The sequence below is a fragment of the Bubalus bubalis genome, chromosome 17, assembly GCF_019923935.1.
Source record: "Bubalus bubalis isolate 160015118507 breed Murrah chromosome 17, NDDB_SH_1, whole genome shotgun sequence".
In the NCBI taxonomy this organism is placed as follows: Eukaryota; Metazoa; Chordata; class Mammalia; order Artiodactyla; family Bovidae; genus Bubalus; species Bubalus bubalis.
Genome location: NC_059173.1, coordinates 72,201,991 through 72,219,423, shown reverse-complemented (window position 1 = coordinate 72,219,423; position 17,433 = coordinate 72,201,991). Strand labels below are relative to the sequence as shown.

At 38.2% G+C, this 17,433-nt stretch overlaps 2 pseudogenes; both read right to left on the bottom strand.

Annotated features, from left to right (window-relative positions):
- Positions 1-1,767: 1,767 nt before the first annotated feature.
- On the bottom strand, positions 1,768-4,230 carry LOC102391620 (annotated as a pseudogene).
- Positions 4,231-10,378: 6,148 nt separating this feature from the next.
- On the bottom strand, positions 10,379-11,331 carry LOC112577715 (annotated as a pseudogene).
- Between the last annotated feature and the right edge of the window lie 6,102 nt (positions 11,332-17,433).

Here is a 17,433-nt window from a genome sequence, read left to right as displayed (position 1 = left end):
GGGTTTCTCCTCAACACTGCCTTTCCTGATCTTCAATGTCGGATAGCTCCTCTAGGCCCTCCTGCGCCCGTGCAGCGAAGGCTCCTTGGACGTGGGGTTCTTCCTCCTGGCCCCGCCCCTGGCCTCAGGCGTGGGGGTGTGCGGTAGCTCCTCCCGGCTGCCGCCCCTGACCTCGGACGCGGGGTAGCTACTCTGGGCCTTTCCTGTGCTGTCATAGTCTGGCACTTTCGACCACTGTCCCTAACCTTGGACGTGGGGTAACTCCTCTTGGCCGCCACCCTTCATTATACCTAAAGCAACTAGAGAAAAAATAAACAAAACCCAAAGTTAATAGAAGGAACCAAAACATAAAGATCAGAGCATAAATAAATGAAGACTATAAAGAAAATAATAACAAAGCTCAGTGAAACTAAAAGCTAGTTCTTTGAGAATATGAAGTTGATAAACCTTCAGTCAGACTCATCAAGAGAAGCAAAGAGAAGACTCAAGTCAATAAAATTAGAAATGAAAGACGAGAAGTAACAATTGACATTACAGATATTTTCCATCAGTCATTGGGGATGTGTAAGAGGGATGTGCTATGGAAAGAAGAAGGAAAGTTAGTGATGAGGACTGAAGTAGACAGGCTAGAATACATCAGAGTCTTTTGATATGCTGGTCCCTATTTTTGTGGAATTTCAAGAATTTTCATGGAATAGAAGAGTATCTCCATGCCATTGCCACAACTTTGATTTGAATTGTGAATTTCCTAAAAAACACTCAGTTCTTCTTTAAGTTATCCAATTCCAGGCAAGGAAGCCTATTTTAATCAAATGTTGTCTGCTGCAATACTATTTTTGACTTCCATTTAATGGGCTTAATTTTTTTCTTTTTTTTTTCACATCATATTTATTAGATCCAATAAAATGGACCAATATGTAGGTTAAATCAGTCTTTAGATGCTATAATATACATCTGACATTTGAATGGAGACAAATTAACTAGATTACATGTTTATTTACTGCACAATACCTGCCAAACCATTGATGCCCTGTTTGTCTTAGACTTAATTTTTCAGACAATATTTTCAGTTAGGCTGCCTTTTATGAACAACAGTTCCAAAGGAGTTCAGTGAATTGATAAAATATGGCAGGAATAGAATCATATACATCTTTTATATAAAATAAGAATTTTATAAGTTTGTAGCTTTTTCCACAATGAGAACTTTTCCTAACATGCCATAATGTCTCACAAAAGCCCTCAAAATTTTCATCCCATGATGATCTTTTGATTTACTTATTACTAAACTGCTTAGTTCATTAACGTCTACTACTAGCATCAGCTTAAATTCATTAGTATAGAATCTATAGGATGTACTATAAACTATAAAAAAACCTGAGTTCTGAAAGATCGCTCAGTAAATCTTTGATTTACTTTAAGACAAAACCTTTAAGACATTGCATAATGTTTTAGGGAGACTGAAATAATGTTTGAATGACAAATGAACCAAAAATTAGCATAAGGAGAAAAGTCAAAAGTTTTTTCAAAAACAGTAAGTGTCATATATAAACCCTGCCCACATACTAAGCATGATATCTGAGGAAACCTGTAACATTTCTAAACAGTGAAGTTGTGCTTAGTCACTCCGTGGTGTCTGACTCTTCGCAACCCCATGGATTGTAGCCCGCCAGGCTCTTCTCTTTATAGGGTTTCTCCAGGCAACAGTACTGGAGTGGGTTGCCATTTCCTCCTCCAGTCTTAATAGTGGAGTTTAATACAAATAATTATTCACTTAGGAACTTGAGAAAATTGTTTCTCATGTGTCATGCTATGAAATTTTAATGACACAATTACTATATGTGTATGGTTGTGTGCACATATGCATAATACAAATACTTTAAACTGTAGTTTAGCTTTCAATTTTATTAAGGCCTCTTTTACATCCTTGTTCCATAGGCTAAATATCAGAGGATTTAGCAGGGGAATCACAAGAGTGTAAAACAAAGAGGTCATTTTGTCTTCATCTAGAGAGAAGGATGAACTTGGCCTGAAATACATGAAGAGCAGAGTTTCCTGGAAAATTGACACTGCAGTTAAGTGGAAGGTGCAGGACTCTCCCCTCAGCAGAGTGGATCTTCAAGACTGAAAGGATGATATAAAAATAAGAGCAAGGACTCCTAAAATAGTACTCAGTTCAATAAAACCCAAAGAAGTGAATATCACTGACTCATTGAACTGTGTATCTGAGCAGGACTGGAAAAAAAAAAGGGGGGGGGGGGTGGGATGGTAAATCACAGAAAAAATGCTTAATCACATTTGACCCACAGAAGCATAAATGGAATGCTAATGCTGCATGTATCTGAGAAATTGTTATCCCCACCAGGAAAACCCCAGCCATGAGCAGGGAGCACACCCTGCTGGACATGCTGACTGCATAGAACAAGGGGTTGCTGATGGCCTTGTACTGGTCATAGGCCATCACTGCCAGCAGGAGACACTCACAATCTGCAAAGATACAGACCAAGAATTGCAGAGCACAACCATGGAAAGAGATTGACTTGTTCTTGGCAAATAGGGAGAAATATCAATAACCTCAGATATGCACATGACACCACCCTTATGGCAGAAAGTGAAGAACTAAAGAGCCTCTTGAGGAAAGTGAAAGAAGAGAGTGAAAAAGTTGGCTTAAAGCTCAACATTCAGAAAACTAAGATCATGGCAACTGATCCCATCACTTCAAGGCAAATAAATAGGTAACAATGGTAACAGTGGCTGACTTTATTTTGGGGGGCTCCAGAATCACTGCAGATGGTGACTGCAGCCAAGAAATTAAAAGATGCTTGCTCCTTGGAAGAAAAGCTATAATCAACCTGCTGCTGCTGCTGCTGCTAAGTCTCTTCGTTGTGTCCAACTCTGTGTGACCCCATAGACAGCAGCCCACCAGGCTCCCCAGTCCATGGGATTCTCCAGGCAAGAACACTGGAGTGGGTTGTCATTTCCTTCTCCAACGCATGAAAGTGAAAAGTGAAAGTGACGTCACTCAGTTGTGTCTGACTCTTAGCGACCCCATGGACTGCAGCCCACCAGTCTCCTCCATCCATGGGATTTTCCAGGCAAGAGTTAATCAGCTTAGACAGCATATTAAAAAGCAGAGACATTACTTTGCCAACAAAGGTCCATCTAGTCGAGGCTATGGTTTTTCCAGTAGTCATGTATGGATGTGAGATTTGGACTATTAAAAAGGCTGAGCACCAAAGCATTGATGCTTTTAACTGTGGTGTTGGAGAAGACTCTTGAAAGTCCCTTGGACTGCATGGAGATCCAGCCAGTCCATCCTAAAGGAAATCAGTCCTGGGTGTTCATTGGAAGGACTGATGCTGAAGCTGAAACTCCAATACTTTGGCCACATGACATGAAGAACTGACTGATTGGAAAAGACTCTGATCCTGGGAAAGATTGAAGGCAGGAGGAGAAGAGATGACAGAGGATGAGATGGTTGGATGGCACCACTGACTCAATGAACATGCGTTTGGGTAAACTCTGGGAGTTGGTAAAGAATAGGAAAGCCTGGCATGCTGTGGTCCATGGGGTCGCAAAGAGTCGGAAACGACTGAGTGACTGAAGTGAACTGAACTGGCAAATAGGTCCACCAGCATCTTGGGGCCAATGGCTGTGGAATAGCAGAGGTCAGAAAAGGAGAGGTGACTGTGGAAAAAGTACAAGGGTATATGCAGCTAGGGATCCATCCTAATTAAAATAATCTTTCCAAGATTTGCCAGAATGTTAATGAGATAAACAACAAAAAACATAATAAATAGGGTCACTTTAATCCCAGACTTATCAGTTCAGTTCAGTTCAGTCACTCAGTTTTGTCCGACTTTTTGTGACCCCATGAATCGCAGCATGCCAGGCCTCCCTGTCCATCACCAACTCCCGGAGTCCACCCAAACCCATGTCCATCGAGTTAGTGATGCCATCCAGCCATCTCATCCTCTGTCATCCCCTTCTTCTCCTGCCTTCAATCTTTCCCAGCATCAGGGTCTTTTCAAATGAGTCAGCTCTCCGCATCAGGTGGCCAAAATATTGGAGTTTCAGTCTTTCCAATGAACACCCAGGACTGATCTTCTTTAGGATGGACTAGTTGGATCTCCTTGCAGTCCAAGGGACTCTCAAGAATCTTCTTCAACACCACAGTTCAATAATTCCCCTAAATATGAATCCAGTTAAGGATGAGCAATTTTCTCTTTCCATTCTTTGTTGTTCTTGTCTAAAGTTTTGAAGAAACGATGGAGAAAATGATACATATATGTGAACCACTTCTGGACATTCACAGTGTATTTATAAGAAAGAACATAATTTATTTGTGCTATTTTCTTTTTACATTCAGAAAAGCTCTATTAAAAGGCATTCTTTAAAGAGATATTGCTATCTATCTGATAATAATAAAAATATCTTAGATAGGCAGTTGAAAAACTTCTGTCTGAATCTACATGCCATTCCTGAAGTATGATACTACCTATAAGCTCTTTATCAATAACCACAGATATGCAGATAACACCACCCTTATGACAGAAAGCAAAGAAGAACCAAAGAGCCTCTTGATGAAAGTGAAAGAGGAGAGTAAAAAAGTTGGCTTAAAATTCAACATTCAAAAAACTAAGATCAATGCATCCTATCCCAACACTTCATGACAAATAGATGTGGAAACAATGGAAACGGTGACAGATATTATTTTCTTGGGCTCCAAAATTGCTGTGGGCAGTGACTGCAGTCATGAAATTAAGACACTTGTTTCTTGGAAGAAAAGCTATGACCAACCTAGACAGCATATTAAAAAGCAGAGACATTACTTTGTCAACAAAGGTCCATCTAGTCAAAGCTATGGTTTTTCCAGTAGTCATGTATGGATATGAGAGTTGGACAAAAAGAAAGCTGAGCACCAAAGAATTGATGCTTTTGAACTGTGCTATTGGAGAAAATTCTTGAGAGTTCCTTGGACAGCAAGGAAATCCAACCAGTCAATCCTAAAGGAAATCAGTCCTGAATATTCATTGGAAGAACTGATGCTGAAGTGAAGCTACAATAGTTTGGCCACCTAATGCAAAGAACTGACTCATTGGAAAAGACTCTGATGCTGGGAAAGATTAAAGGCAGGAGGAGAAGGGGACTACAGAGGATGAGATGGTTGGATGACATCACCAACTCAATGGACATGAGTTTGAGCAAGCTTTGGGAGTTGGTGATGGACAGGGAAGCCTGGTGTGCTGCAGTCCATGGAGTCCCAAAGAGTCGGACAGGATTGAGCAGGTGAACCTAACTGAATTTTGGAATAGTGTTTATGTAGCAAAAGATTGGCCTACCCTGGTGACATAGATGGTAAAGAAATCTCCTGCAATGTGGGAGAGCTGAGTTCAATCTCTGGGTCTGGAAGATCCCCTGTAGAAGGGAATGGCAATACACTCCAGTATACTGGCCTGGGAAATCCCATGGACAGAGGAGCCTGGGAGCTACAGTTATGGGTCACAAAGATTCAGACATGACTGAGCAACTTTCACTCACTCACAGCAAAAAATAAATATAATCAGAGAGAAGTATTTACATAAAATAGGAAGTGTTTCAAAACCATTTATCCATATATATGACAAAGAACTTGTATCCACAATATATTAATATCTTTCATCGTTGGGGAAAAAAAAAGACTTAAAAAATGATCTCCCCCCAAAAAATAAAAATTAACAGAAACTGTCAAAAAGAAGATACATAAGCAACAAGTTAATGCATGAGTGTTTGCTCAGCACCATTAATTATTAAAGCAATGAAGATAAAGCCACAACACAATAACATAACAAAAATTTCAAATGGACTGAAATATACTGAGCATAACAAATTCCCTAATTCATCAGAAATCTCATTTGGGAACTAACAAGGACAGGCTTTCTTATCAGTTTGGGTGTTTTTCTTTGTTCTCTTCATTTGTTTGTTTTTCTACTTTTATTTTCTACAAATCCAGGAAACCATTTAGTTTAAATCCATATAATTATTTCATATTTAATTCTGGAAATGTGATTCTTTTTTTTGAAAATGTGATTCTTAATGGCAACTTTTGATGCCTTTTTATATGTCTTGTTATTCTTTGTAGTGAGGATCTCAACACTGAAACACCAATTGTAGTCCTGTGGAGCTATCGGTGAGGAAAAGTTCAAACCAAAACTAATTGCTAATGTTTTCCCAGGAAAATCAAGAAATTGATGCATTTATGTTTCAGAAGAATTCTATTATCATTCCACTTCTCTGTTACACATAAGGTGTATGTAGAATTGTTCTTGGTCACCTAATTATGGTGGTTAGTCGCTCAGTTGTGTCCAACTCTTTGCTACCCTGTGGACTCTATTTGCCAGGCTCATCTGTCCATGGGATTCTCCAGGCAAGAATACTGGAGTGGGTTGCCGTTCCCTTCTCCAGGGGATCTTCCTGACTCAGGGATCAAACCTGGGTCTCCTGTATTACAGGAAAATTCTTTACTGTCTGAGCCACCAAGGAAGCTCTAACTATACTCCAATCCAAATTAATTTTTCCCTCAGGAATCCCTGTCTTCTGGGATGCAACTATTTGTTGCAACAACTATTTGTTCAGCCAGAACCCAGCTTTAGCTTTTTAACAGGGCTGCTCCTCAAACACATGTAGATTAACATCCTTTAAATATTCCCCCACATAACAATTTAACTGAGTGTGGGTAACTACATTGTTATTGCAAGCTGGGTAACCTAAGGGAGGAAAAAATCTTCCAATGGGATTTGTGTTTCATTTAAAATGGAGATCTTAAATAACTGTAAAACATCTCTTAAAGAGAAAGTGTATTCCTCAGATATAAGCAAGTGAGAGAAAGGATCTACATTTAGTTTTCCTGGTGCTTTGAAGACACTAAAACAATTTTAGGCAGACCATACTACCCAGATGATCTTCTTCAAAATACAGTTGTCTGTTCTTCAAGCCTATTATGACATGGAGTTCATTGCGTGGTATGGTACTAAAGTATTTTATAGTTCCCAGGTGCTGTGAAAATGAGGGGAGAGCCAGTGGGTGGATAAAGACAGTGTTGTTCTACAAGCAAGGCGGCACTTTTAGTAACATAAAGATTAATAATGTACTGAGATATTCTAGAAAGAATGCATTATATCCATTACATAAACATATAATAAACCCTTTACAAGAAACTTTTAGAATTAAAAATAAAAATTAATAGTTTCCTACAATCTCATAGTGAAGGTACTGTGTTTATGGAATACCATTTTAGATTATAATATACACATAGAAAATTTTCATCTAAATCAGTACTATTTTTGGAATTCCATTTAATGGGCTTAAATTCCCTTCTCTTTATATCATTCCCACTAGATCCAATAAAATGAGCTGATATTTGCAATGCAGTCTTTAGTTGCTAAAATAAATATATATCATAAGCATGAAGAATTATTAATTAACGTGTTCATTAACTCTTAATTAATAGCAATCCATCAAGTCCCTATTTTGCTTGACTTTAATATATTCCAGTCAATGTTTTCTGCCATGTTTCTCCCCATAAGCAACAATTCAAAAGACATTTGGCTGAGTTGATAAAATATATCAGGAGTAGAAATTTTCAACCTTTTATATTATACAGTTATTCTAAGGTGTTTCCACCATGAGAATTCTTTTTAACATGCTATGCTGCTTCTGCTAAGTCACTTCAGTTGTGTCCGACTCTATGTGACCCCATAGACGGCAGCCCAGCAGGCTCCTCTGTCCCTGGGATTCTCCGGGCAAGAACACTGGAGTGGGTTGCCATTTCCTTCTCCAATGCATGAAAGTGAAAAGTGAAAGGGAAGTTGCTCAGTTGTGTCCGACTCCTCACGACCCCATGGACTGCAGCCCACCAGGCTCCTCCATCCATGGGATTTTCCAGGCAAGAGTACTGGAGTGGGGTGCCACGGCCTTCTCCAACCACTCTGAATAACAAGGGAATTTTGTAGGCTTTGTATTTCCATTCTGGAATATTTTCACATATGGACATTTTACAATCACATCTAGAAAATTTAAGACTATCAGAGGTCTTTTAACCTTACACCTTTATTAGATAAATAGGAGTGTTCTTCAGTACTTTATGGTATTTCAAATATATGTTTGTATCCTAACTTTCTGTGCTTTAGCCTTCAGGAAACCAGATTCAAGGTATATGAAGCATCAAATATCAAGAACTTATAATTTCTTACATCTAGTGCAATTAATAAATATGTATGTCTTTATAAAAGTCTGTTAACTTTTTGTCCACAACCATTTCTGCACCTTCCCAAAACTATTGTTATATGCATACAATAGTTATACTATATTGTGATATATAGGGCTTCCCTGGGGGCTCAGCTGGTAAAGAATCCACCTGCATATTGTGATATATATATATATATATATATATATATATATATTTAAGGCACTTAGCAAGCTCTCAGTTAATTTTGTGTTTCTGAGATATAAGTAATAGCCAAAAAAGGTTGTCTAGCATTTTTAGGTTAATATATATTTGCTTATTTTATGCTTCAGGCAACTTTCAGTGCTTTGGTTAACAAGGATGGAATGCTTTGTTCTTTACCAAAGAATGAGCACAAACAGTGAGATATAAAACAATGCTTTAGGTAAGTGGGTGTTTGTGAACCACAAAGAGACAAAAAAGGGACACTTAGGGCTGAGAATGAGAGAGAAGGAAGGAAAAGTATCTTGGAAGAAGTACAGAAGAATTGATAGTCAATAACAAAAACACAATATTGTATTTTAACAAGTCTCTTTCTATACTTTCCATAGGTCTTTATAATCTAATCTTTAGACTTCTTTCCTTCTCATTTTTCAATATAGCTACTTCAAATGTAATTGATAGATACCACATATAGTTATGAGATATACAATGTAATGAAGTGATATATGTATACTTTGTGAAATGATTATCACAATAAAGTTAAATAATACAGGCATAACCTCACATAGTTACCATTTTGAATGTGTGTATGGTGAGGACAGTTAAAATCTACCCTTTTAACAAATTTCAAGTTTATACTACAGTATTGTTAACTGGAGTCATCATGTAGATTAAATCCCCTAAACTTGTTCAATAAATAATAGAAAATTTGTGCACTTTGACCAATATCACCCTTTTCTCCTGTCTTTCAGCCCCTAGCAACAACCAATCTACTCTCTACTTCTTTTTTTTTTAATATAAATTTATTTATTTACTTAGGCTACACCACAAGGCTTGCAAGGATCTTAGTTCTCTGACCAGGGATCAAACCCAGGCCTGGGCATTGAAATCACCAAGTCCTATTCACTGGACTGCCAGGGAATTCCTGAGTTTTACCTTTTAGACTCTATCTATATGTGATATTATGCAGTACTTATCTTTCTCTCTATGGATTATTTCACTTAGTATGTTGCCTTCACAGTTCTTCCATGGTATAGCAAATATGACTTCTTCTAACAAACATGGACTTGTATATTTCACAACCTGAATAACTGTCAATTCCTCTATCTACTATCCTTTCTTCTCTCAAATTGAGTCTTATTTAGATTTGACTGAATATCCCTATTCAAAGATGATTTTATTTGGGACTAGATTTAGATATTTTTGCTTTGGAATTATAGCCCTGTATGTATTATTTCCAGAGAAGGCAATGGCAACCCACTCCAGTACTCTTGCCTGGAAAATCCATGGATGGAGGAGCCTGGTAGGCTGCAGTCCATGAGGTCGCGAAGAGTCGGACACGACTGAGCGACTTCACTTTCACTTTTCACTTTCATGCATTGGAGAAGGAAATGGCTACCCACTCCAGTGTTCTTGCCTGGAGAATCCCAGGGATGGCAGGGCCTGGTGGGCTGCCATCTATGGGGTCTCACAGAGTTGAACACGACTGAAGTGACTTAGCAGCAGCAGCAGCATGTGTTATTTCATGATGAATTTGAAGTTATAATGAGTTACTTAACCATTTAGTTAATATGTTATTTGTTTTAGCTTATTTTTAGTTGTATTTAACCTGCAAGATGCACTATACTATATAAAGAATCTACATGCTCAAAGATCACTGAGTAAATACACAATAAGCCTCAACATAATTGAAACAATGTTTGAATAAAAACTAAACAAAAACTAGCATAATGGAAAAATCAGAAATGTTTTTTATTTAAACTAAATGCCCTGTACAAATTCTGGAAAGATAATTAAACATGACATGTTAGAGGAACAGTAATAGATTTACAATTGAGATTTAGTGTAATACTACTTTAAGAAATTGAAAAATTATGTTTGTCATGTATTCTACCATATAATTTTAATAATCATCTGTCACTATATGTGTGTGGATACATGTTTATTCACATACACCTAACATAAATATTTAAAGCCATTTATTTTTATTTTTTCTAGGGCCTCTTTCATATCCTTGTTTCATAGACTGTAAATCAGAGGGTTTAACATGGGAATCACAAGAGTGTAAAACAGCGAGGTCATTTTGTCTTGATCTAGAGAATACAAAAAACTTGGTCTGAAATACATGAAGAGCATAGTTCCCTGGAAAATTGCCACAGCAGTTAGGTGGGAGGTGCAGGTGGAGAAAGCCTTGAAGCTCCCTTCAGCGGAGTGGATCTTCAAGACTGATAGGATAGTATAACAATAAGAGACAAGGACTCTTGTAATAGTACTCAGTTCAATGAAGCCAAAAATCATGAATATCACTAACTCATTGACCTGTGTGTCTGAGCAAGATATCAACAGGAGAGGAGGAACATCACAAAAAAAGTGGTTAATCACATTTGACCCACAGAAGCATAAGCAGAATGCCAATGTTGTGTGTATCAGAGCATCTGTCATCCCCACCAGGTAAACCCCAGCCATGAGCAGGGAGCACACCCCGCTGGACATGCTGACTGCATAGAGCAAGGGGCTGCTGACAGCCTTGTACCGATCATAGGCCATCACTCCAAGCAGGAGACACTCAGAATCTACAAAGGTACAAAAGACCAAGAATCGCAGAGCACAGCCATGGAAAGAGATTGACTTGTTCTTGGCAAATAGGTCCACCAACATCTTGGGGCCAGTGGCTGTGGAACAGCAGAAGGAGAGGTGGCTGAGGAAAAAAAGTACCTGGGTGTGTGCAACTGGGGATCCATCCTAATCAGGGTTATCATTCCAAGATTTGCCAGAAGATTGATGAGATAAACAAGGAGAACCATGGTAAATAGGGTCACTTTGTTCACAATGTTATTAGTAATTCCCAAGAAAATGAACTCAGTCACAGAAGAGCAATCCTCTCCTTCCATTCTTTTTAGATCTTGTATAAACTCTTGAGAAATCGATCAAAAAAAAAAAAAATGGCACATTCATGTGTAACACTTCTACACATCCGTAAAAAATCATAAGGCAGAACATGTTTTTTTTTTTCTTCTGCAATTGTGTTTTTATATTCAGAAAAAATCCAGTCATGCACACAAATTAAAGAGGCATAGCCCTCTATTCTGCAAGAATAAAATGAATTTGAGAAAAACCTTTTTGAAAGATTGATATAAATCTAGATGCCATCCACAACGTTTGTCACCTTCTACCAGCTCTTTTCTGAGCCTTACTTCTTTTCTTTTTTTTTAACCTCAGGGAGTAGATCTGGAGTAATATAACTTTTTTCACCTCTTGAAAACCATATAAAAGAGACTCCAATGATAGAGAGGCTAGTCTCTAACATTTAGGATTAAGTATTTTCAATACTTGAAAATATTCACTTGGGTAAAAAACATGATTACAATTTTTGTGTTTCTCAGAAAAACATGATTGGCTTGAGTCTTTGATTTAGTTCCCTACAGGGTGAGTATATCAATGACTAGTAATAACAACATTTGGAGAAGGAAATGGCAACCCACTCCAGTGTTCTTGCCTGGAGAATCCCAGGGACTGGGGAGCTTGGTGGGCTGCCGTCTCTGGGGTCGCACAGAGTCGGACACAACTGAAGAGACTTAGCAGCAGCAGTAATAACAACAGCAACAAAAAATTGTGTTACTTACTTTAATTCATGCTGTGTTTAGCCTTTGGTGAGAAATGAAATAATTATTACTGACCTGTTTTCTAGAAATTTGCTATTGTTTTCCCACAATGCTCATTATCTCTTTGTGGAGTGGTTGTTGTCAAAGGATGAATCTTTTTACCAGTGGAAGAAAAGAGCTAAAAGGAAATGAAACCAACAAAATTAATCACACACATTTGCATCACTTTAGATTCTAAATGGCTTTTTTATATAATAAAATGGAAATGATAGGAGGGACAATGTTGTTGATTGTTCAGTTGCAACGTCATGTCTGACTCTTCACGACCCTATGGACTGGAGCAAGCCATGCTTCCCTGTCCCTCAACATCTCCCAGAGTTTGCTTAAACACTTCTTCAGGATACCATCCAACCATCTCATCCTCTGTTGCCCTCTTCTTCTGCCTTCAATCTTTGCTAACATCAGGGTTTTTCCCAATGAGTTGTCTGTTCACATCAGGTGGCCAAAGTATTGGAGCTTCAGCTCCAACAACAGTCCTTCCAGTGTGTATTCAGGGTTGATTTCCTTTAAGACTGACTGGTTTGATCATCTTGCTGTCCAAGAGACTTTCAAAAGTCTTCTCCAACACCGCAGTTCAAAAGCATCAATTCTTTGGCACTCTGCCCTCTTTATGGTCCAGATCGGACAACCGTATGTGACTGCTGGAAAAACCATAACTTTGACTATACAGACCTTTGTCATCAAAAGATGAGTTTGCTTTTTAACAAGCTGTCTAGGTTTGTCATCAAAAGATGAGTTTGCTTTTTAACAAGCTGTCTAGGTTTGTCATAGCAACAGAATTTACCACACATATTTGTGTCACTTTAGATTCTAAATGGCTTTTTATATAATAAGCTGGAAATGAGATTAGGGATGATACATACTTCTAAAATATATAGACTTCTCTCTCTGCTATACATTTGTATTTATGTGTGAACATATGTATATATTTAGGTATATGGAGAAAGAGTATAAGTTATGGACTTTTTCATTAGACCTAAGTTAACATGGCATGTGTTCACATGGGGATACATTTGTACTTATTTTTATTTTTATTGTGGCACCTACACTATTTTTCAATACAACAAAACATATCTTAAGTTCATATATACGTTGCCCAATGTGAAAGGGAGTAAAGGCTTTTGTGTGAACCAACAGAAAAATAAGATAAAATGTTGTATTGTGGATATTAACAAGCTCAGACAGATCCTTTCAATTATGAGAATAAAACACTATTTCTAGCCATTAGATGAAGATTTTAGTGAGTAACCAAGCATAAAATGCTCTATTTGCATATTTTTCTTTTTTTCTTTTTTTTTTTTTATCAAAAAGTTAAGTATTTTCTCTTACATTTCTTAAGATAGGCTCTAGGAACTTACCTGAAATAAGCAGGTCCTGGTTAGCTGAACAATAGGCAGATGGCTTTTTATTTAACCAGATTCACTGGGATTTAAATCCCTGTGCTACCGCTCTTTGGCTTTGATGTTATTCAAATATTTCCTTAACTACATTTCTGCTTCTGTATATTCCCACGTGAATTCAGGAACAATTTAGCAAAGGCTAAGTTTTGCTTCACTTTTTCATTTGTCAGCAAATTGATTCATGGTAGAATGAAAACTCAGAGAAGGCAATGGCAACCCACTCCAGTGTTTTTGCCTGGAGAATCCCAAGGACGGGAGAGCCTGGTGGGCTGCCATCTCTGGGGTTGCACAGAGTCGGACATGACTGAAATGAGTTAGCAGCAGCAGCAGCAGCAGCAGAGTGAAAACTGCAAATTGTCTTTGTGGTGTGCTTCACAGTTCAGTTCAGCTCAGTTCAGTCACTCAGTCGTGTCTGACTTCTTGCAACCCCATGAATCGCAGCATGCCAGGCCTCCCTGTCCATCACCAACACCCGGAGGTCACTCAAACTCATGTCCATCGAGTCAGTGATGCCATCCAGCCATCTCATCCTCTGTCGTACCCTTCTCTTCCTGCCCCCAATCCCTCCCAGCAGCAGGGTCATTTCCAATGAGTCAACTCTTCGCATGAGTTGGCCAAAGTACTGGAGTTTCAGCTTTAGCATCAGTCTTTCCAGTGAACACCCAGGACTGAGCTCCTTTAGGATGGACTGGTTGGATCTCCTTGCAGTCCAAGGGACTCTCAAAAGTCTTCCAATACCACAGTTCAAAAGCATCAATTCTTTGGTGCTCAACTTTCTTCACAGTCCAACTCTCACATCCATTCATGAACACAGGAAAAACCATAGCCTTGACTAGATGGACCTTTGTTGGCAAAGTAACGTCTCTGCTTTTTAGTATGTTATCTAGGTTGGTCATAACTTTCCTTCCAAGGAGTAAGCATCCACTGGATCACTGAAAAAGCAAGAGAGTTCCAGAAAAACATATTTTCTGCTTTATTGACTATGCAAAAGCCTTTGACTGTGTAGACCACAAGAAACTGTGGAAAATTCTGAAAGAGATGGGAATACCAGACCACCTGACCTGCCTCTTGAGAAACCTATATGCAGGTGAGGAAGCGACAGTTAGAACTGGACATGGAACAACAGACTGGTTCCAAATAGGGAAAGGAGTACATCAAGGCTGTATATTGTCACCCTGCTTATTTAACTTATATGCAGAGTCCATCATGAGAAATGCTGGACTGGAAGAAGCACAGGCTGGAACCAAGATAGCTGGGAGAAATATCAATAACCTCAGATATGCAGATGACACCACCCTTATGGCAGAAAGTGAAGAGGAACTAAAGAGCCTCTTCATGAAAGTGAAAGTGGAGAGTGAAAAACTTGGCTTAAAGCTCAACATTCAGAAAACGAAGATCATGGCATCTGTTCCCATTACTTCCCGACAAATAGAAGGGGAAACAGTGGAAACAGTATCAGACTTTATTTTTGGGGGCTCCAAAATCACTCCAGATGGTGATTGCAGTTGGCCTGAAACTATCTTCTTCTCTAGTCAAAGAGGAAACCTAATCAAACTCAAAAAATTTCTCCCTCCATCATTTCCAGCTCCTTTTGATTGTTCATTTTGGTTCTGAAACACTATCCTATACTATCTCATTTTGGAGTATTATTATATTTTGCATTACTTTATATTAAATTATAATGCATATAAAATAAAGTTCACCCTTTTAATGTATACTGCTCTTTAGATTTTAGTATGTGTTCAAGATTGTTCAGTTATCACCTATCTACTTCAGAACATTTTCATCATTCCAATAAGAAACAACAAGCTTATTAGCTGTCATTCCCCTTTGTTCCCTCCCTGAGCCCTGGAAACCACTCCTTTCTGATAGGGCATGGTTTCCTATTCTTGGCCTTGCATATAAACAGAATCATGTAGTATGTGTTTTTATTCTGTCAGGCTTCTTTTCTTCAGTATACTGTTTTTAATGTTCATCTATGTTCTTGAACATATAAGTTTATTTCATTAAGTGACACAATAATAATTCATTTTCAGTCTATAACACATTTTATTGACCCATTGTTCAGTTAGATGATCGTTGGATTATTTCTATTTAGTTGTGAATAATGATGCTATAAACATTCCTGCCAATGCTACCTTTCAAGGCAGCTCTCATCACCAAATATCATCTTATTCCCATCCTCCAACCTTATATCATCCAGGGATATTTCATTGACTTTTGTGACTCTCTCACATTCTCTAAATTGTGCACTCCTTTTGAATTATGTTTATTTTGTTTATTTGAGAATCTATCTACTACAATTAAGGCTTCAGAAATATGATCAATGCTTATTTTGCATTTCCTAAGCTCCCTGGTACAAGAAGATGAAAAGTAGGGCTTTCTAAACACTTATTATTAAGTATTTCTTGTTATCAAATGATATAATATAAATAAAATATACCTGTTTGGGGAATTTTAATACAGATATGGCTCATATGTGCAAAGATGACCCATTTAGAAAATTGCACAGGTATGATAACTTTTCTAAATCATCAGAGTTCCATTTTGTTCCTAAAATAATGTGTTCCCTGGGGGCTCAGATGGTAAGTATCTAAAATATGATCTAACATCTTGGTATCTCTGATGTGACTGGACTATTTCCCATCATCCCAGAACTAGTTCTCCTTTCACAATGATCTGAATAACCAAAATGTCAGTCACTCTCCCTCTATATGTGTGTTGTTTAAGAAGTGCTTCATAAAGGCACTTTGTGTACATATATGCACAACAAAATTAAGAAGAGACTGCGCACTTGCTCACAGATTTAATAACAATAACATAAAAAACTATTAATAAGCAAATCGGTACTTAAAAATTAACAGAGTTCTACAATGAGCTTATTGATAGTTTGGGAAGAATAAAGCAAATTGTACACTTTTCATATATTTTCCTTAGATATACAGTACCTCTTTATCTTTCTTTTGAATTTTTGCCATACTCTACCTGCTTTGATGAACAAAAATTTTCAGGAATATTGTAAGTCACTTCTGAGTCTAGTCTTTAAGAAGACAGTATCTAAAAGTCATGACTTATGGTACAGAAAGTCCAACAAATCATCTGAATAACATATTTGACAAGTTCTGAGATAACATGGACCGGGAAGAAGAGAATTTAAGTCTATCTTGCTAGTCATTTACATCCTGTGCAGTTATGAAAGACCTTGCAGTCTAACCCATCTTTCCATGAATATTTCATGTATCCTCAGTTAACATGAGAAAAAAAAAAAAGATAATGAATCAGTGGACATTCTTTTAAGTTATTTAGGTTTGAAATACAGTTTTATGTAGTAAGAGATAACAGGAACTGTGTGGGGAAATAAATCAGAGAGAAACAAATTGTAAGTGTGTTGTGCTGTACTTAGTCACTCAGTCATGTCTAAGTCTCTGTGACCTCATGGACTGTAGCCTGCCAGGCTCCTCTGTCCATGGAATTCTCCAGGCAGGAATATGGGAGTGAGTAGTCATTCCCTTCTCCAGGGGATCTTCCCACCCAGGAACTGAACCAGGGTCTTCTGCAGAGCAGGCAGATTCTTTGCCATCTGAGCTACCAGGGAAATTAAATATCAACTCAGTTAAGTTCAGTTCAGTTGCTCAGTCGTGTCCGACTCTTTGGGACCCCATGAATTGCAGCACACCAGGCCTCCCTGTCCATCACCAACTCCCGGAGTTCACTCAGACTCAGGTCCATCGAGTCTGTGATGCCATCCAGCCATCTCATCCTCTGTCGTCCCCTTCTCCTCTTGCCCCCAATCCCTCCCAGCATCAGAGTCTTTTCCAATGAGTCAACTCTTCACATGAGGTGGCCAAAGTAATGGAGTTTCAGCTTCACCATCATTCCTTTCAAAGAAATCCCAGGGCTGATCTCCTTTAGAATGGACTGGTTGGATCTCCTTGCAGTCCAAGGGACT